Source organism: Oncorhynchus mykiss, chromosome 4, assembly GCF_057628025.1.
Source record: "Oncorhynchus mykiss isolate SJ-2025 chromosome 4, ASM5762802v1, whole genome shotgun sequence".
In the NCBI taxonomy this organism is placed as follows: domain Eukaryota; kingdom Metazoa; phylum Chordata; class Actinopteri; order Salmoniformes; family Salmonidae; genus Oncorhynchus; species Oncorhynchus mykiss.
In genome coordinates, this window is record NC_143025.1 from 34536298 (window position 1) to 34557918 (window position 21621).

Sequence of the window (21621 nt, forward strand, 5' to 3'; positions counted from 1 at the left end):
AAAGTAGACATCATGCAAGGCTGCAAATCCCTACAAGCTCCTGCACGTCATCTCAAGGCAAAACCTTTGCTATCAGCTAGCTAGCTAGGTTGATCCAAAACAAAATATATACTTAAGTTCATTTACCGTTCCACATTTTAACTAATATGTGTTAGTTTATTTATGCATTTGGTCTTGTGTCTTCTACAGAATACTATCCTAGTAGCAGTCAGATACAGTGCCTTCAGAAAGTATTCACACCCCTTGACTTTTTCCACATTTTGTATTACAGCCTGGATTTAAAACGGATTAAATATATATATTTTTGTCACTGTCCTACGCACAATACCCGATAAAGTCAAAGTGGAATCACGTTTTTCAAAATTTTAACAAATTAATAAAAAATGAAAAACAGAAAGTGAATAAGAATTCAAATCCTTTGTTATGGCAATTCTAAATAAGTTCAAGTAAGTTCAGTAAAAATGTACTTAACAAGTCATATATAAGCTGCATGGACTCTTTTGTGCAATAATAGTGTTTAACATGATTTTTGGCAGACTACTGTACCTCATCTCTGTTCCCCACACATACATCTGTAAAGTCCCTCAGTCAAGCAGTGCATTTCGAACACAGATTCAACCACAAAGGAGGTTTTCCAATGCGTCGCAAAGAAGGGCACCTATTGGTAGATGGGTAAAAAATGTTTAAAAAAACAGACATTAAATATCCCTTTGAAGTTATTAATTACACTTTGGATAATGTATCAATACACCCAGTCACTACAAAGATACAGGCCTCCTTCCTAACTCAGTTTCCGGATTGGAAGGAAACCACTCAGGGATTTCACATTGAGGCCAACGGTGACTTTAAAACAGTTGCAGAGTTTAATGGCTGTGCTAGAAGAAAACTGGATCAATAACATTGTAGTTACTCCCCAATACTAACTTAATTGCCAGAGACATAAGAATGAAGACTGTACAGGAAACAAATATTCCAAAACATGCATCTGGTTTACAGCAAGGCACTAAATACTGCAAAAAAAAATGTGGCAAGCAATTAACTTTTTGTCCTGAGCACAAAGTGTTATGTTTGGGGCAAATCCAATAGAACACATTACTGAGTACCATTCTCCATAGTTTCAGGGGTGGCTGCATCATGTTATGTGTATGCTTGTGATCGTTAAGGACTGGGGAGTTTTTCAGAATAAAAAAGAAATGGAATGGAGCTAAACACAGGCAAAATCCTAGAGGAAAACCTTGTTCTGTCTATTTCCACCAGACACTGGGAGATAAATTCACCTTTCAGCAGGACACTAACCTAAAACAGAAGGCAACACCTACAGTGGAGTTGCTTACCAAGGAGACAGTGAATGTTCAGAGTGGCCGAGTTACAGTTTTGACTTAAAATCTCCTGATACTACCCATCCCGGGTCCGGGAGTGTTGTCATCAACTGACACTAATTAGCATAACGCAACGGACATAAATATTACTAGAAAATATTCCTATTCATGAAATCACAAGTGAAATATATTGAAACACAGCTTAGCCTTTTGTTAATCACCCTGTCATCTCAGATTTTGAAAATATGCTTTACAGCCAAAGCAAGACAAGCATTTGTGTAAGTTTATTGATAGCCTAGCATAGCATTATGCCTAGCTAGCAGCAGGCAACCTGGTCACGAAAATCAGAAAAGCAATCAAATTAAATAGTTTACCTTTGATGAGCTTCGGATGTTTTCACTCACGAGACTCCCAGTTAGATAGCAAATGTTCCTTTTTTCCAAAAATATAATTTTTGTATGCGAAATAGCTCTGTTTGTTCTTCACGTTTGGCTGAGAAATCGATCGGAAATTACGGTCACGACAAAGCCGAACAATATTCCAAATTAGCTCCATAATATCGGCAGAAACATGGCAAACGTTGTTTATAATCAATCCTCAAGGTGTTTTTCAAATATCTATTCGATAATATATAAACCGGGAATGGTGGCTTCTTAGTAGGAAAGAGAGAAACAATCGCCGCATTTGTCCTTTACGCACAAAACACTGAGAGACCTCAGCTGACCACTGACGCAATGTTGACGTTCAGGCTCATTTTTCAAAATAAAAGCCTGAAACTATGTATTATGACACTAGACACATTAGGGAAGCCATAGAAAAAGGAATATGGTTGATATCCCTTTCACTGCTCAATAGGGACGCATAGGAACGCAGAGGTTTCTAAATAAGAGTCACTTCCTGATTGGATTTTTCTCAGGCTTTCACCTGCAATATCATTTCTGTTATACTCACAGACAATATTTTTACAGTTTTGGAAACTTTAGAATGTTTTCTATCCTAAGCTGTCAATTATATGCATGTTCTAGCATCTTGTCCTGATAAATAGCCCTTTTACTTTGGGGACGTTATTTTTCCAAAAATGAAAATAGTGCCCCCCCTTGTGGACCAGTGTCCCGTCCACGGGACAGTTGTTGCTCAATATGAATAATGTGATTAAAACGTTGTTTTAAACAACAACAACAACAAATCCGCACATGTAAATGTCTTATATGGGCTGAAAGCTTAAATTCTTGTTAATCTACCTGCATTGTCCAATTTACAGTAGTTCTTACAGCGAGAGAAAAAAATACTGTGCTATTGTTAGAGGAGAGTGCACAACAACAAAACACTTTTTTCACCGTGAAAGGTTTGATACATTCACATCTGAAGGTAAATAATTAACTTACATTCTGAAATCTTGCTCTGATTTGTCATCCTAAGGGTCTCAGAGACAAAATGTAGTGTAGTTTTGTGTGATAAAATCCTTTTTCATTTCCTAAAAAGGTGCATATATTATGCATGATCGATTTTGTATTTCCACTCGTTCAACATGCAAAGAAAGAAATCTGTGAAAATTGTATGCTAAACGTTGCTTATACCAGTCAAATTACCTTCATATTTATTCCTCAGACACTCTAAAAAGTCACCAGCATTTGCTATATCATTCTGTATTCAGTATATCCACTGGAAAGCCAATTTTAGCCAGTAAGATATGACATCATTGCGTGCCGATGACACGGGCGGTGTTCACTTGATTGACTGTATCTTTGTCAAATAACAATCTATCGTTTTCAAATCTAGCTAGCTAGATAGCCAATGAGCTGTGCTTTAGGAGAGTAGGTGGAAACCCTTTGTGTGAAGAATAATCTTTCAGCTAATCTTGCGCGTATTAATCGAGCGGCATTTGGACATTTATGCAAGAGCATGTCAAAGAGCGTTACGCATATCTGTGAGTTATGAAAAATACATTTTTTGTAAATGTTCTTACAATATGACTACCAATACTAGAAAAGCTAAATCAAAGTCCAGGTATACAGATTTTGGACGATATTCTAGCAGAAATCTACCGGGAAAGTGTCATAGACAACACCTACAGGAAAGGATACTACATTAGACTTGTAAGTGAAATATAAGTCTTTATATTTACATTATTTTATATTGTAAATCCGAGCTAATGCAGTTTTGTTTCAATGGTTGCATATTATTCATTTGAGAGATTTTTGAAATATTTTCTGTGATTGCTTTATATTTACGTGTGTATATATATATATATATATATATATATATATATATATATATATATACTGTATATATATATATATATATATATATATATATATATATATATATATATATAAACTCAGCAAAAAAAAGAACGTCCTCTCACTGTCAACTGCGTTTATTTTCAGCAAACTTAACGTGTAAATATTTGTATGAACATAACAAGATTCAACAACTGAGACATAAACTGAACAAGTTCCACAGACATGTGACTAACAGAAATTGAATAATGTGTCCCTGGTCAAACTCAAAAGTAACAGTCGGTATCTGGTGTGGCCAACAGCTGCATTAAGTACTGCAGTGCATCTCCTCCTCATGGACTGCACCAGATTTGCTTGTTCTTGCTGTGAGATGTTACCCCACTCTTCCACCTTCAAGTTCCCGGACATTTCTGGGGGGGATTGGCCCTAGCCCTCACCCTCTGATCCAACAGGTCCCAGACGTGCTCAATGGGATTGAGATCTGGGCTCTTCACTGGCCATGGCAGAACACTGACACCTGTCTTGCAGGAAATCATGCACGGAACGAGCAGTATGTGTCACGGTCGTCCTCCTCTTCATCTGAAGAAGAGAGGCGAGAAGGATCGGAGGACCAAAATGCGGCGTGGTATGTGTTCATCATGAATTTTAATAAAGAAAACACTGAACACTGAAACACTATACAAAAACAATAAACAAAATAACGACCGTGAAGCTAATGAGAACTGTGCTGACACAAGCAATCAACATAGACAAACAAACAGTGCAACCCAGGCTACCTAAGAATGATTCTCAATCAGAGACAACTAATGACACCTGCCTCTGATTGAGAATCATACTAGGCCGAAACATACAAATCCCCAAATCATAGAAAAACAAACATAGACTGCCCACCCAAACTCACGCCCTGACCATACTAAATATATACAAAACAAAGGAAACAAAGGTCAGAACGTGACAGTATGGCTGGTGGCATTGTCATGCTGGAGGGTCATGTCAGGATGAGCCTGTAGGAAGGGTACCACATGAGGGAAAAGCATGTCTTCCCTGTAACACACAGCGATGAGATTGCCTGCAATGACAACAAGCTCAGTCCGATGATGCTGTGACACACCGCCCCTGTGACACACGGACCCTCCACATCCAAATCAATCCCGCTCCAGAGTACAGAGTACAGGCTCCATTCATTTTTCTTTTGATCCTGATTAGTCTTCCAGTCCTTGCTGCTGAAAAACATCCCCACAGCATTATGCTTCCACCACCATGCTTCACCGTAGGGATGGCGCAGGTTCCTTCCAGATGTGACGCTTGGCATTCAGGCCAAAGAGTTCAATGTTGGTTTCATCAGACCAGAGAATCTTGTTTCTCATTGTCTGGGAGGCCTTTAGGGGCCTTTTGGCAAACTCCAAGTGGGCTGTCATGTGCCTTTTACTGAGGAGTGGCCACTCTCTTCTGATTGGTGGAGTGCTGCAGATATGGTTGTCCTTCTGGAAGGTTCTCCCATCTCCACAGAGGTACTGTGGAGCTTTGTCAGAGTGACAATCATATTTTTGGTCACCTCCCTGACCAAGGCCCTTCTCCCCCGATTGCTCAGATTGATTGGGTGGTCAGATCTAGGAAGAGTCTTGGGGGTTCCAAACTTCTTCCATTTAAGAATGATTTAGATCACTGAGTTCTTGGGGACCTTCAATAGTGCACAATTGTTTTGTACCCTTCCCCAGATCCATGCCTCGACACAATCCTCTCTCGGAGTTCTACAGACAATTCATTCAACCTCAAGGATAGATTTTTGCTCTGACATGCACTGCCAAATGTAGGACCTTATACAGTATATACAGGTGTGGGCCTGTCTCCAAATCATGTCCAATTAAATAAATTTACCACAGGTGGACTCCAATCAAGTTGTAGAAATATCTCAAAGATGATCAATGGGAACAGGATGCACCTGAGCTCAATTTTGAGTGTCATAGCAAAGGGTCTGAATACTTCTGTAAATATGGTATTTCTGTTTTTTATTTGTTTTCATAAATTTTCTACCATTTCCAAAAACCTGTTTTCGCTTTATGATTATGGGGTAATGTGTGTTTTATGGGGTAATGTGTGTTTAGCTTTTACTGAAATGATGTTTATTAATTATTAAATTATGAAAAATATTAATAACATTCCACCCATGAGGCCACTAGGTCATTTGACTGAATGAAAGGGCTATGACTGCAAAACTGACAATGTACAAGCTCAACCCTTAAACCCAATCTGCGTCAATATAAGTAACATAACAAAGCTAGATATATGATATGATTTTTTGCATGGGCTGTTTCAATCCACTGCATCTGCCTATGTTGACCTTCCAGATCTGCGGTAGAAAGTGGTCTTCTCACGAAAACATCTGTAGCATCTGAATGGTTTGTAACAACTAACCATTCTATGGAAAGGGGAGACTATAGAAAGCGGAAACTCTCACAACGACAATGGTGTTCTCAGTTGTACTCAACCCCCTCAAGTGTCACAGGACTTGTCTAAAGGTAACCCTTAGCCTACAATGAATGGAATTCTGGAAGTAGTTTTGTGGCAACAAAAACAAGGTGTTTAAAAATAAAACTTTTTTTTTTCTTTCTTTTTTCTTATATCTCCGACCTAGATATAGGACGGACACTTCCAAAACCGTATTCATTATGATGTATTGGTGTTTTTTTTTTGCCAATTATGAATATGTTATTCAATGCATTTCTATGGGCTATAGTAGTGAAGGCCAAATTCCGTATTTTATCAAATACAATTTTGGGGGATACCTTAAGTTTTCCTAAACTTCCAAATGAAATAGCTAAACGATTCATGTTATGACCTTCTTAACCCTCCTGTTGTGTTCGGTCGAATTGGACCGATTTACAAGTTTTCTCTCTGAAAAATGTAGTTCATTTAGTCTGATTGTCATAAGGTTCCATGACTTTGTCCACACAGGGCACCTGAACACACCAAATACATTTTGATGATTTTCATTACATTTTGGGTGTTTTATTTAACTTTTCTACACCTGTGGTGTTCCGGTCAAAAAATGATCAGTCATTAGAAATTAATGGGTGAGGCTACAATTTGAGTTCAGGCAAATGCCCAGTCATGAGATGAGCAAATTTCATCTACCAGACACCCACATGCATGTGTGTTTGAGCGCGCACACACACACACACACACACACACACACACACACACACACACACACACACACACACATGCACCTCACTCCCCTTCTTAGCTTCCATGGCAACCCCCACAGGAACCTTTGCCCAATATAATCTTTCCCCCATGGGAACTACACCTGTTGGCATTCTCACAAACAATTGCAACATTGTTTCAATAATAGCTTTGGTATATAAAGCTTTTTGAAAACCTTGCTCATTCTGTGGCAGCACAATGACCAAACAATACACTGTATGTGAGGCTCTTGATCATATCTTTGATCATGACACTGGTGAGGAAGAGAGTCCTTGCTAAACTTTGACACAAAGTAGTCTGTGATAAATAGCACAATATGTTTCATCTGAGTATCTGTTATAGTCAAAATAAACCATACATTGCTTTTTTTTTACTAAAAAATGAGTTGTATGAGCTCAGCTCAATGAGGCCTACAGGCCATAAACAGCAAATAGAAGTTCAAAATGTGTAATGTTCACAAGAACTTAAGTTTATGAAAAAGATGTAACACAACATTAGGTGATCATTTATGTATTATTATGGATTTATAATCGGCTATAATGGGGCAGTCATTTTGGACCGGGAACACAGAATGAATTAACATGAAACGAACACAACAGGAGGGTTAAAACAGTTCCATATGTCAGCTTATAACCCCCAAAATGCAGCATTTTACCCTGTTGCACACAACAAGCTTCCATTCCCCCTGTCACAAAGGGATTCATGGCTGATTTAACTAGTATTTACCAGTTCGAGGGCAATTCAAGTGGATTTTTCCCAGATGTGGTATATTTCCACTTCACACGTGGTTAGGAACGCATCATAACGCCGATAACCATCCACTTTAGAGCCGTATATTACACTTTACAGTGGCTTGCGAAAGTATTCACCCCCCTTTGCATTTTTCCTATTTTCTTGCCTTACAACCTGGAATTAAAACAGATTTTGAAAGGGTTTGTATCATTTGATTTACACAACATGCCTACCGCTTTGAAGATGCTAAATATTTTTTCTTGTGAAAAAAAACAAGAAATAAGACAAATAAACAGGAAAGTCAATACTTTGTAGAGCCACTGTTTGCAGCAATTACAGCTACAAGTCTCTTGGGGTATGTCTCTATAAGGTTGGCACATCTAGCCACTGGGATTTTTGCCCATTCTTCAAGGCCTAACTGCTCCAGCTCCTTCAAGTTGGATGGGTTTTTCTGGTGTACAGCAATCTTTAAGTAATACCACAGATTCTCAATTGGATTGAGGTCTGGGCTTAGACTAGGCCATTCCAAAACATTTAAATGTTTCCCCTTAAACCACTAAAGTGTTGATTTAGCAGTATGCTTAGGTTCATTGTTCTGCTGGAAGGTGAACCTCTGTCCCAGTCTCAAATCCCTGGAAGACTGAAACAGAATTTCCCTGTATTTAGCACCATCCATCATTCCTTCAATTCTGACCAGTTTCCCAGTCCCTGCCGATGAAAAACATCTTCACAGCATGATGCTGCCACAACCACGCTTCACTGTGGGGATGATGTTCTTGGGGTGATGCGAGGTGTTGGCTTTGTGCAAGACATAGCGTTTTCCTTGATGGCCAAAAATGTCACAGATCCCTTGGGAACTTTCATTACGCACACCTATCCCCTGTTCCCACTGATTAGCACTTGAATAAGTGTGCCCTTTGGTTTCCATTGGGCTGTCGATTATTGTTACTATGTCTGTTCGTGCGTGTGAGTACCTGTGCTGTGTGTTTTCTCTTGCGTGCCATTGTTGATTGCGCAGATGATTACGGGTCTCGTCCAGTGTGTTAATCATTGTAGTATAGTTGTAGTTTATTCAAGGTACTCCTCGCTCTTTTGTTTTAGGTTCCTACCATGTGTTTTGTTACGTGTTTGTGTGGTCTTCGTCCCTTTGCCTTTACACAGCACGCCGTAATTTGGGTTTAGTAAAAAAAATATATTACGCATTATTGTGCCTGTCTCCCTACTCATTTATACCAACGTGACAAAAAAGCTCAATTTTAGTCTCATCTGACCAGAGTACCTTCTTGCAGATATTTGGGGAGTCTCCCACATGCCTTTTGTCAAACACCAAACTTGTTTGCTTATTTGTTTTCTTTAAAACTTCTTCAGGGCCGGGGGCAGTGTTCTGAAATTCAGATGACTGACATGCCCAAAGTAAACTGCCTGTTACTCAGGCCCAGAAGCTAGGATATGCATATAATTGGTAGTATTGAATAGAAAACACTGAAGTTTCTAAAACTGTTAAAATAATATCAGGCAAAAACCTGAAGAGAATCCATCCGGATTTTTTTTTTTGAGGTCACCACCATTTAAAATGCCTGTCTATGGGATAATCAAAGGAATAGCTCTCAAATTGCAGTTCCTATGGCTTCCACTGGATGTCAACAGTCTTTAGAAAGAGTTTCAGGCTTGTTCTTTGAAAAATGAGCTAGAATTTGTAGTTTTCCTTGGTGGCTTTCATTTTGCCTCTACTGTTGTGGTGCAGGTTGGTGAGGGCGCGCACTTCGTTATTTATCTCCGTCTTAAATTTCTCCGTCTTAAATTTGATCGTTTATTTACATATTAGGGTACCTGAGGATTGATTAGAAACATTGTTTGACTTGTTTGGATGAAGTTTATTAGTAACTTTTGGGATTCCTTTGTTTGTGGAATGGGTGGATTACTGAATCAAACGCGCCAACTAAACAGACTTTTTGGGACATAAAGAAGGACTTTATCGAAAAAAAGACCATTTGATGTGTAGCGGGGACCCTTGGAATTGCAAACAGAGGTAGATCTTCAAAGAAAAGTGATTTATTTTATTGCTTTTTTTTGTGTGAATTTTACCCCTTTTTCTCCCCAATTTCATGGTATCCAATTGTTTTTTTTAGTAGCTACTATCTTGTCTCATCGCTACAACTCCCGTACGGGCTCGGGAGAGACGAAGGTTGAAAGTCATGCGTCCTCCAATACACAACCCAACCAAGTCACACTGCTTCTTAACACAGCGCCTATCCAACCGCACCAATGTGTAGGAGGAAACACTGTGCACCTGGCAACCTTGGTTAGCGCGCACTGCGCCGGGCCCACCACAGGAGTCGCTGGTGCGTGATGAGACAAGGATTTCCCTACCGGCCAAACCCTCCCTAACTAGGCCAATTGTGCGTCGCCCCACGAACCTACCGGTCACGGCCGGTTAGGACAGAGCCTGGGCGCGAACCCAGAGTCTCTGGTGATGCAGCTGGTGCTCTTAACCACCCCGGGAGGCTTTTTTATTGCTATTTCTGACTATTGTGACGCCTGTGCTGGCTTGGAAAATGTTTTTAATGCTTTTGTGTGTGGGGCGCTGTCCTCCGATAATCACATGGTATGCTTTTTCCGTAAAGCCTTTTTGAAATCTGACAGAGTGACTGGAATAATAAGAAGTTAAGATTTTAAATGATGTAGGACAGTTCATGAATGTTCAACATTACGATTTTGTCATTTCAATTTGGCGCGGTCCAGCTTCACCGGATGTTGTCGATTTTGCGCTAATAGGTTTTAAGCAATGGCTTTTTTTCTGGCTACTCTTCCATAAAACCCAGCCCTGTGGAGTGTACTGCTTAAAGTGGTCCTATGGATAGATACTCCAATCTCCGCTGCGGAGCTTTGCAGCTCCTTCAGGGTTATCTTTGGTCTCTTTGTTGCCTCTCTGATTAATTCCTTCCTTGCCTGGTCCGTGAGTTTTGGTGGGAGGCCCTCTCTTGGCAGGTTTGATGTGATGCCATATTCTTTAAATTTTTTAATAATGGATTAAAGGTGCTCCATGGGATGTTCAAAGTTTCTGATACTTTTTTATAACCCAACCCTGATCTGTACTTCTCCACAACTTTGTCCCTGACCTGTTAGGAGCACTCCTTGGTCTTCATGGTGCCACTTGCTTGGTGGTGCCCCTTGCTTAGTAGTGTTGCACACTCTGGGGCCTTTCAGAACAGGTGTATGTATACTGAGATCATGTGACAGATCATGTGATACTTAAATAAAGTCCACCTGTGTGCAATCTAACTAATTATGTGACTCCTGAAGGTAATTGGTTACACCAGATCTTATTCATGGACTTCATAGCAAAGGGGGTGAATACATATGGTATGCACGCACCACTTTTCCATTTAATTTTTAAAATAATTTTTGGAAACAACTTATTTTTTTAATTTCACTTCACCAATTTGGACTATTTTGTGTGTGGCCATTATATGCAAATGTATGTAAATGCATTTGAAATAGATTTTATGTGACATTTTGTATAGGATTGATGGACTTCTGCTGTTGAGGGGGGATGATTTAGTGTATTAAATGCACCAGTAGTCTGGTGTTGATGGATTGAATCAGGGCTGTCCACAAGGCTTTCACCATCGTGGCGGCCGTCTGGTCCCAGGTGGGTACTGCAAGGGCATAGCGAGAGAACAGATCAGTCATAACCAGTATATAAGGGTAGGTATCGCTCAGTCTGTTTAAGGACTGGTAATCCAGCCCAACAATTTCAAAGGGCTAACTGCTCTGGATAGGATTTCCGGCTTTACTCACCACAGAGGTTGAGCACTCCGTTGGGCACACCGAAGTCTCACACCCGGACATCCTTACCCATACCCATGCCAGAAGAACCATTGCGAAGGACAGACAGTACTTTTCCCCCAGCTGGAGTTGCCTGCTTTTTTGTGGTACTCCCTTTAGATGTCCTGAACATGGTCAGGGGGAAGAAGGAGTTGGCGGGCCAGGGTGCCTGTGTCTGGCTCTTCCATGCACTGAACCTGGAGGCCATTTTTCAACTCCAGCCTGCTCCTCTCCTGCAGCAGTTGGCCCATCTGAGGGGAAAGTGAGCGTCTGTCCAGGTTAATGGGCACCCCACCTGACTTCAACCAGGCATGCAGGTTAGGATCCTGTTGTGGCCACTCCTTCCAGGGCTGCCCCATCCTCCAAGGCTTGGCTGTGTGGGTCACCCTCCGGATGACCAAACAGCCCCAGCTGCTCTGACCCCTGAGCGGATGTAGCCTGGAAGTCTTGACAGTAAACCAGTGTCACTGTTGGCAGTGCCTTGTCTGTATTTAATGTCAAAGGTTTAATTTGCAAGTCTGTTGGTGTCTAGATGCACCAGTGGGTTGTTGTCAGTGAAAATCGTGAATTTGGCCCCCCAGAGGTAGTCTTAGAATTTTTTAGTCACTGCCTACTTGAGACCCAGCAAATTAAACTTGAATGAGCTGATATTTTGGTTTTTGCTTTCAGTGGGGATCAGGCTTTGGCTCGCGTATGCAATGACCCTCTCTCGGCCATCCTGGACTTGGGCCAACATGGCCCCCAGTCCCTCTAGACTAGCATCCAGTGTTTTTCATAAGTGCCGGCCGTCGGCTAAACAGCCAGTAACTGACTCATTGTCTGCCGGCTACTTTTTCCACTGAAAAGTCTGTATAGCAGCGTCCTGCTAAAATGAACGATATGCATCTTCTAGTGATCTATTGATAGGACAGGCGCCTGTCAGTCATAAAGCGAGCAATGACACACTGCTGTTTGCTGTCTGCTGTCTGTCCCGCCTCTTGGTACCTGTGTTATTTTCATGGAGGGACAGCATAATCATCATCTCCTGTGAGTGAATTTACACATCCCATGTAATGTAAGTGATAACGATGAGTTGAAATTCACGTAACTATTGTTTTGTGGCACATTCATTTATATTCTTTTGTGTGTTTCATAAGCCTATAGCCAGCCACAGAGTCGGTCGCATAGGCTATTTACTGTGCATTGATTGACGACCAAACAGCAAGTTTTGACAAGATGTCAAACCGACTAAATAAAGTAAATCTCGTATATCTTTTTGCTATTCATAAATCATACAATGTGGTTATACTGTATGTCAATGGTATTGCATCAGGACAAGTAAACCAAATCGCATCATTGAGAGAGTCATTCATTTGGCTACCCAATTTTCATACGGGTAGGTTAATACTGCTATTCACTGATTATCTGCAGATAAATTATGAAAACATTTGATGAAGTTGAATCCTCACTGCAGCAGCAATAGATAGTGGAGAGAGACACTCATTTGGGTAGAAAATATGATTACAAAAACAGATTTTATTAGGATCTCTTTTGGTCCTCATTTGGACTAATCCTTAAAGAGTCCTTAAACATTAAAGGACCATTAATAATATGATCACATTTTCACATATAACACACTGTTACAAACAGACTTAATACACTGACATATTGACCAGATAAATACTCTAACAGTCTAAAAATATTGATTATTCATGTACCATTTGAATTTATATATTGAAAGGTTTCTGGTTTGCTCAGATACATTATTCAATTTCTTTATTGCTCTAAATCAAAATGTAGTTTTTTTCTTTTTCTCTTTACTGTCTGGAAAACACATAGATGGTGGACAATCTATTACTAGCATTTACTGAATGTCTGTCTCTTACAGGGGTAGAAGTAACGAATTACAATTACTCTCGTAACCTGTAATTTAGTAGCTTTTCTCTGTACTTGTACTTTTTTGAGTATTTTTCAAAGGCTGTACTTTTACTTTTACTTAATCCGTTACAGTTACAATGTAGAAAAAGGATATACGTCATCATGGCAAGCACATGAAGTTTGCACCTTTTATTTCAGCTAGAACTGTTTGTCAGTGACAAGTAACATGACCAAATGGACCAATTCAATTCAATTGCACATATCGCGCCAAAACGGCCCAATCACAGCTGTGTATGCAAACCAAATGATGATCGGTAGCAAGATTTTCTAACAGTAAAAAAGAAGGTAGTTACGTGCCGTGAAAAAAAAGGGTTTCCTAATCAACTTGAAAAATAAATGGAGCCTAACGAGATTGAGCAGGTTCAGGAGACAATACAGACACACACAGAGACAAAGCCAGTGGCCGGGTCTTCTGAAGACAATGAGGAAGTAAATCCATGGCCGTATTTCAAAGAACACTTCAACTTCAAGCAGAGAAGAGGAGACAGTGTAATTATGGAATGTATGTTCTGCTTACCAAAGATGGTGGAGGTGCCTACCTACAAAAAAAACCCAGCATCAAACTTGAGGAAACATGTAATGGTATGAAAAGGAAAGTTATATAAACATATTTTATCGCCATGAATGGCGTTTGTTGTGGAGGCTATGTATGTAGCTAACAAAGTGTTGCCACTAGCCAGTTGCATTCCATCTGTAGCATAATGTTAACGTTAGCTAGCTCATCCTGTTGCTAGCTAGTTTAGAAGCTAACCCTGACCAACATCTTTATATAGCTGAAGGAACTATGAGCTGTAGTGCGGGCTACTACCGCGTTGACATTATGGTGGCTAGTAGCTAGCCATCTCCATAATGTACGTTATTGGGGATAGCTAAACGTGTAATTAATAAACTTGTGAAGATACAATTAATACATCCTTTTGAGAACTGGTATTTTTAGGTCTCTGTATTATTTTCTTTGCTTGCTTATTTCCTAGCTGTATCTGGTTAGATCACAGAGTTTTGAATAATAGCCATAAACTATAGTTCTTATAACTGGGGAAAATAACAATATTCTCCAACATCCATATGTATTTGGCCAGTGACATTATTCAAAACATGTTGTAATTTCTAAATGGTTCATTTGATATGAATAAAAACAACTTCTTATAGCTGACAGTCTGCACTTTAACCCCATTGTCATTGTATCTTTTCAAATCCAATGTGCTGGACAACAGAGCCAAAACAAAATGTTGTCATTGCCCAAATACTTACAGATTGCACTCTGTGCTGGTTTTAAGTTAATTTATATAAAACCAAACTGGTCAGGCTATATATATATATATATATATATTTATTGCCCAGATTGATGCAATAATTTTGTCCACAGAGAAAACATCCATTATTAAAGATGACAAACTACAATATGCCCACCTCTGCAACCACAAACAAACAAACCAAGGAACTCTCAAACACCTCTTCAACTTGCAAGCCAGCAAAGGTGTCTGAAATGATGGCAGTGGGAGGAGCCAGGTCCATCTCACAGGCAACCGCTGTGAGATGCTTGTCATTAATTTGATCTGTCAGGGCCAACAGCCATTCTCTATGGTCGAACAACCAGCTTTTAAATAGTTGGCAACCACCCTGCATCCTCAATGCAAAGTCATCTCCAGACCTACTGCTTGTTTAAGAATACTTAAAGCTGCCAATCACATGAAGAAGACAGTTATGGCACACCTTGGCAGGGTAAATTATGTTGCCACCACCACTGATTGTTGGACAGCTCATCAAAGGAGTTACATCGGGGTCACGTGCCACTGGATAGATGAAGAAACTGGTGAGACGTTCTGCTGCACTCACTTGCAAGAGATTGAGAGGTTCCCACACATTTGATGTGCTTGCAGGTGCCCTCGATAACATCCATTGTGCATACAGGATCAGGGGGAAAGTGGTAAGAACCACAACAGACAGTGGATCAAACTTCATCAAAGCATTCAATGTTTTTGGTGAGCAGAGCCAGGCAGTCGAGTCAGCAGACCAAGACTCAGATGCTGAAGAGCCAGCAGAGCAGGTTGAATTCCAAGACATCTATTGCATCCTGGAAAATGACAGTGGCCTAGAATATCAACTCCCTTGGCATCAACGGGGTGCATGATGCGCATTGCAACAGATTCTGCGTTGGCAGAAACAAATAGTGATAGCTACAAAAGGTTGTCCAGGTGGTCTTTTGCCAAATACCAAGCTATGTGGAATAAAACGGGGCGGTCAACCGTAGCTGCTGAAGTTGTAGAGAATGAGTGCAAACTGCAGTTGATCCATCCAAATCAAACACGTTGGAACTCAACTTACCTGGCTGTGGAGAGGATCACACGCATCATACAAGAGAAGGGGGAGGATGCCATAAGAAATGTGTGTGAATTAAAAGTGAAAATGTGAGTAGCAATTCTTTGAATCAATGTAATGTTTTCCTATTACAGTACTATTTATTGTCCATGAAATGTTAGAATTCTAAGAGGTATTACATTTCCCTTACCTTGTCTTTCAGGCTGTCCCAGCAGAAATGTCCTTCTTTAATGAGTACTGCAAAGTGATCAAGTCTTTGGTCTCAGCTTTGAACCTTCTATAGTCTGAGACCAACACACATATGGGATAGCTGCTGCCAGGGATCTGCTTACTAAAAACAAAACTTCCAAGGCTGGAAGCATCTTGCCAAATGTGCCAACCACTTATCAGAGCCATTCAGAATGGTCTCCAAAAGCGCTTCGGAGAAATGATGGAGGAGCCACAGCTTATTGCTGCCGAAATCCTTCTGCCAAAGTTCCAGACGTCTTGGACTGGCAAAGCTGGTGTCATCACAGCCGGTATAATTTCTTTACTCCAAAAGGTTTTAACCTCATTGTCCATATGATGATATCTTTTAGTCTGAGCCTTTTATTTAATAGTTTTTTGTTATGTTTTTCTTTTTTTCATTATTTAAGTTGCATTACAGGTGTTGGACAATCACCTTTTGCATATAACTCATTTTGGGTACAGCCAGACATGGACTCACCTCATTAGAGAATTTGTTAGATCTGAATGTATTTGAACACCTCAAATCAATCTCAGTATCTGAGAATAACAAGTGGAAGTCTGTGTTAGAGCTATTGCAATGGCAATAATATGATTGTGTTGCCAGCCACATACAGTGCCTTGCGAAAGTATTCGTCCCCCTTGAACTTTGCAACCTTTTGCCACATTTCAGGCTTCAAACATAAAGATATAAAACTGTATTTTTTTGTGAAGAATCAACAACAAGTAGGACACAATCATGAAGTGGAACGACATTTATTGGATATTTCAAACTTTTTTAACAAATCAAAAACTGAAAAATTGGGCGGGCAAAATTATTCAGCCCCCTTAAGTTAATACTTTGTAGCGCCACCTTTTGCTGCGATTACAGCTGTAAGTCGCTTGGGGTATGTCTCTATCAGTTTTGCACATCGAGAGACTGACATTTTTTCCCATTCCTCCTTGCAAAACAGCTCGAGCTCAATGAGGTTGGATGGAGAGCATTTGTGAACAGCAGTTTTCAGTTCTTTCCACAGATTCTCGATTGGATTCAGGTCTGGACTTTGACTTGGCCATTCTAACGCCTGGATATGTTTATTTTTGAACCATTCCATTGTAGATTTTGCTTTATGTTTTGGATCATTGTCTTGTTGGAAGACAAATCTCCGTCCCAGTCTCAGGTCTTTTGCAGACTTCATCAGGTTTTCTTCCAGAATGGTCCTGTATTTGGCTCCATCCATCTTCCCATCAATTTTATCCATCTTCCCTGTCCCTGCTGAAGAAAAGCAGGCCCAAACCATGATGCTGCCACCACCATGTTTGACAGTGGGGATGGTGTGTTCAGCTGTGTTGCTTTTACGCCAAACATAACGTTTTGCATTGTTGCCAAAAAGTTCAATTTTGGTTTCATCTGACCAGAGCACCTTCTTCCACATGTTTGGTGTGTCTCCCAGGTGGCTTGTGGCAAACTTTAAACAACACTTTTTATGGATATCTTTAAGAAATGGCTTTCTTCTTGCCACTCTTCCATAAAGGCCAGATTTGTGCAATATACGACTGATTGTTGTCCTATGGACAGAGTCTCCCACCTCAGCTGTAGATCTCTGCAGTTCATCCAGAGTGATCATGGGCCTCTTGGCTGCATCTCTGATCAGTCTTCTCCTTGTATGAGCTGAACGTTTAGAGGTACGGCCAGGTTTTGGCAGATTTGCAGTGAGTCTGATACTCCTTCCATTTCAATATTATCGCTTGCACAGTGCTCCTTGGGATGTTTAAAGCTTGGGAAATCTTTTTGTATCCAAATCCGGCTTTAAACTTCTTCACAACATTATCTCGGACTTGCCTGGTGTGTTCCTTGTTCTTCATGATGCTCTCTGCGCTTTTAACGGACCTCTGAGACTATCACAGTGCAGGTGCATTTATACGGAGACTTGATTACACACAGGTGGATTGTATTCATCATCATTAGTCATTTAGGTCAACATTGGATAATTCAGAGATCCTCACTGAACTTCTGGAGAGAGTTTGCTGCACTGAAAGTAAAGGGGCTGAATAATTTTGCACGCCCAATTTTTCAGTTTTTGATTTGTTAAAAAAGTTTGAAATATCCAATAAATGTCGTTCCACTTCATGATTGTGTCCCACTTGTTGTTGATTCTTCACAAAAAAATACAGTTTTATATCTTTATGTTTGAAGCCTGAAATGTGGCAAAAGGTTGCAAAGTTCAAGGGGGCCGAATACTTTCGCAAGGCACTGTACAACAGAGTTTGCTGAAACACTGACTATGTGAATGTTGTGATGCTTCCAATGTACAGGTTTGGAGTACCTGCAGAATCAACTTGACACAATCACACAGGACGTTTAAAAAAAAAATGTTGTTGATTTTCCCATGATGTCAAGCAAATAGGCACTGAGTTAGAAGTTAGGCCTTGAAATACACCTATAGGTACACTTCCAATTGACTCAAATGATGTCAATTAGCCTATTAGAAGCTTCTAAAGCCATTACATAATTTACTGGATTTTTCCAAACTGTTTAAAGGCACAGTCAATTTAGTGTATGTTAACTTCTGACCCACTGGAATTGTGATACAGTGAAATAATCTGTCTGTTAACAATTGTAGGAAAAATTACTTGTCATGCACAAATTAGATGTCCTAACCAACTTGCCAAAACTATAGTTTTTTAACAACAAATTTGTGAAGTGGTTGAAAAACAAGTTTTAATGACTCTAACCTAAGTGTAAGTGACTTCAACTGTATAAGGGAGGACTATCGTCTTATGGTGAGGATAGCCGTGTTGCAAGCCCAGCTTCAGATGCAATCGTTAGGCAAGGGCAATTTAAGAGAAACAGCATCTGTGTCACCAGTAAGTACAGTTATTAGTATAAATTTACCCTCACAGTCCCTGCAGCCGGACAATTTTCTCAAGGCTTCTGGAAAGAAATGTCGGCATCCTCAACCGGTGTCGCTCATTCAGCAACGAGTTGGAGTTAGAGGCCGAGCCTTCTCAGGTTTCTCCTCCACCCATTACGGGTCTGAGCCGCCAAAGCCTCCCACAATTAACTATGATAAATTGAAAACCCTATTGACGACTCCATTAGCCGCAATATTAGACTTGAAAATAATCATCCGGCGACACTGTTACTCTGTTTATCAGGGGGCTGGGCTACTGACATAGAGGCTAATCTGAAGAGGGTGCTTGCTAAAGCTAAAACTGGCGAGCATAGAGTATAGGGACATTTTTATCCACGTCGGAACCAACGATGTTAGGATGAAACAGTCAGAGGTCACTAAGTGCAACATAGCTTCAGTGTGTAAATTAGCTAGAAAGATGTGTTGGCATCGAGTAATTGCCTATGGCCCCCTCCCAGTTAGAGGGAGTGATGAGCTCTACAGCAGACTCTTTCGCTGGTTGAAAACTGTTTTCTGCCCTTCCCAAAAGATAGAATTTGTAGATAATTGGCGCTCTTTCTTGGACTCACCCACAAACAGGACCAAGCTTGGACTGCTAAGGAGTGACCTCATCTTATCTATCAACATAGACAGGGCTCTATCTTCTCTAGCTTCACAATGAGATAGGGTGCAGGCCCGGCAGCAGGCTGTTAGCCAGCCTGCCATATTTGTGGAGTCTGCCACTAGCACAGTCAGTGTAGTCAGCTCAGCTATCCCCATTGAAACCGTGTCTGCCTCGATCTAGGTTGAGCAAAACTAAACATGGAAGTTTTCGCCTTGGCAATCTCACTGGAATAAAGACCTCCTCCATTCCTCTCATTATTGAAAGAGATTGTGAAATCTCACAACTCAAAATATGGCTACTTAATGTTAGATCCCTCACTTCCAAGGCAGTCATAGTCAATTAACTAATCAATGACCATAAACTTGATGTGATTGGCCTGGCTGAAACATGGCTTAAACCTGATAAATTTACTGTGTTAAATGAGGCATTTTCTCCTGGGCTCACTAGTGACCTTATCCCTTGCGCATCCACAAAGATGGAGGTGTTCCTAACATTTATGACAGCAAATTTCAATTTACAACAAAAGCTTCTAATCATGAAATCTGTGCAGCCTACTCAATCACTTTTTATAGCTACTGTTAACAGGCCTCTTGGGATGTATACAGTGTTCCTCACTGAGTTCCCTGAATTCCTATTGGACCTTGTAGTCATGGCAGATAATATTCACATTTTTGGTGACTAATATTCACATGGAAAAGTCCACAGACCCACTACAAAAGGCTTTCGGAGCCATCATCGACTCAGTGGATTTTGTCCAACATGCCTCCGGACCTACTCACTATCACATTCATACTCTGGATCTAGTTTTGTCCCATGGAATATATATTGTGGATCTAAATGTTTTTCCCCATAATCCTGGACTATTGGACCACCATCTTATTATGTTTGCAAAAGCCGTGCTATAAATTATTGGACAACCCAAAGATTCCTAGATGCCCTTCCAGACTCCTTCCACCTATCCAAGGATGTCAGAGTACAAAAATCGGTTGAACACCTGAGGATCTAAACTTAACCTTGCGTAATACCCTAGATGCAGTCACACCCCTAAAATAAAAAAACATTTGTCACAAGAAATTGGCTCCCTGGTATACAGAAAATACCCGAGCTCTGAAGCAAGCTTCCAAAAAATTGGAGCGGAAATGGTGCTCCACCAAACTGAAAGTCTTCCGATTAGCTTGGAAAGACAGTAACGTGCAATATCAAAGAGCCCTCACTGCTGCTCGATCATCGTATTTTTCCAACCTAATTGAGGAGAAATAGAACAATTTATTTTTGATACTGTCGCAAAGCTAACTGAAAAGCAGTATTCCCCAAGAGAAGATGGCTTTCACTTCAGCAGTGATGACTTCATGAACTTCTTGAGTTTGCACAGAACTGCCAGGAACTAGGATCAATGGAGACACTCCAGTTTTTTAAATCCTGTATCTCTTGACACATTCATGAAACTAGTATTGGCCTCTAAACCTTCAAGCTGACAAGTGGACCATATTCCAAGTAAACTACTGAAAGACATATTTCCTGTGCTTGGCCATCATATGTTGAACATAATAAATGGCTCCCTACCCACCGGATGTGTACCAAACTCACTAAGTGTCAGTAATAAAGCCTCTCTTGAAAAAAAAAAACATGACCCAGGAAATGTAAAAACTATCGGCCTATATCGAACCTCCTATTCCTCAACTTTTTGGGTGAAAAAGCTGTTGTGCAGCAACTCATTGCCTTCTTGTGAAATTTGATTTGATTTCTTGAACACAACTAATGTTTACAAAACGCTATAGACCCCATCATAGCACTGAGACTGTACTCGTGAAGGTGGTAAATTACCTTTTAATGGCAAAGACCAAGGCTCTGCATCTGTCCTCGTGCTCCTAGACCTTGGTGCAGCTTTTGACACCGTGAATCACCATTCTTTTGGAGAGATTGGAAACCCTAATTGGTCTACACGGACAAGTTTTTGGCTTGTTTAGATCTTATCTGTGAAAGATATCAGTTAGTCTCTGTGGATGACACACAGCTGTACATTTCAAAGAAACATGGTGAAGCCCTAAAATTGCCTACCCTGGAAGAAGCCAAAACAAATATGCTACTTTTAGGTCCCAAAAAACAAAGAGATATGCTGTTGGATCTGACAATTAAGCTTGATGGTTGTACAGTTGTCTCAAATAAAACTGTGAAGGACCTTGTTGTTACTCTAGATCCTGATCTCTCTTTTGACGAACATATCAAGAATATTTCAAGGACAGCCTTTTTCCATCTTCGTAACATTGCCGAAATGTGAAACGTTTTGACCAAAAATGATGCAGAAAAGCTAATCCAGGCTTTGTCCACTTCTGTAT

The 21621-nt window shown here is 40.4% G+C and overlaps 1 long non-coding RNA gene across 1 annotated transcript; it reads left to right on the forward strand.

Annotated features, from left to right (window-relative positions):
- Positions 1-13433: 13433 nt before the first annotated feature.
- On the forward strand, positions 13434-16434 carry LOC149983992 (uncharacterized). The gene is made up of 3 exons (XR_016495537.1): positions 13434-13825; positions 14610-15651; positions 15765-16434. It is a non-coding gene; the product is annotated as an uncharacterized LOC149983992 (long non-coding RNA).
- Positions 16435-21621: the final 5187 nt, after the last annotated feature.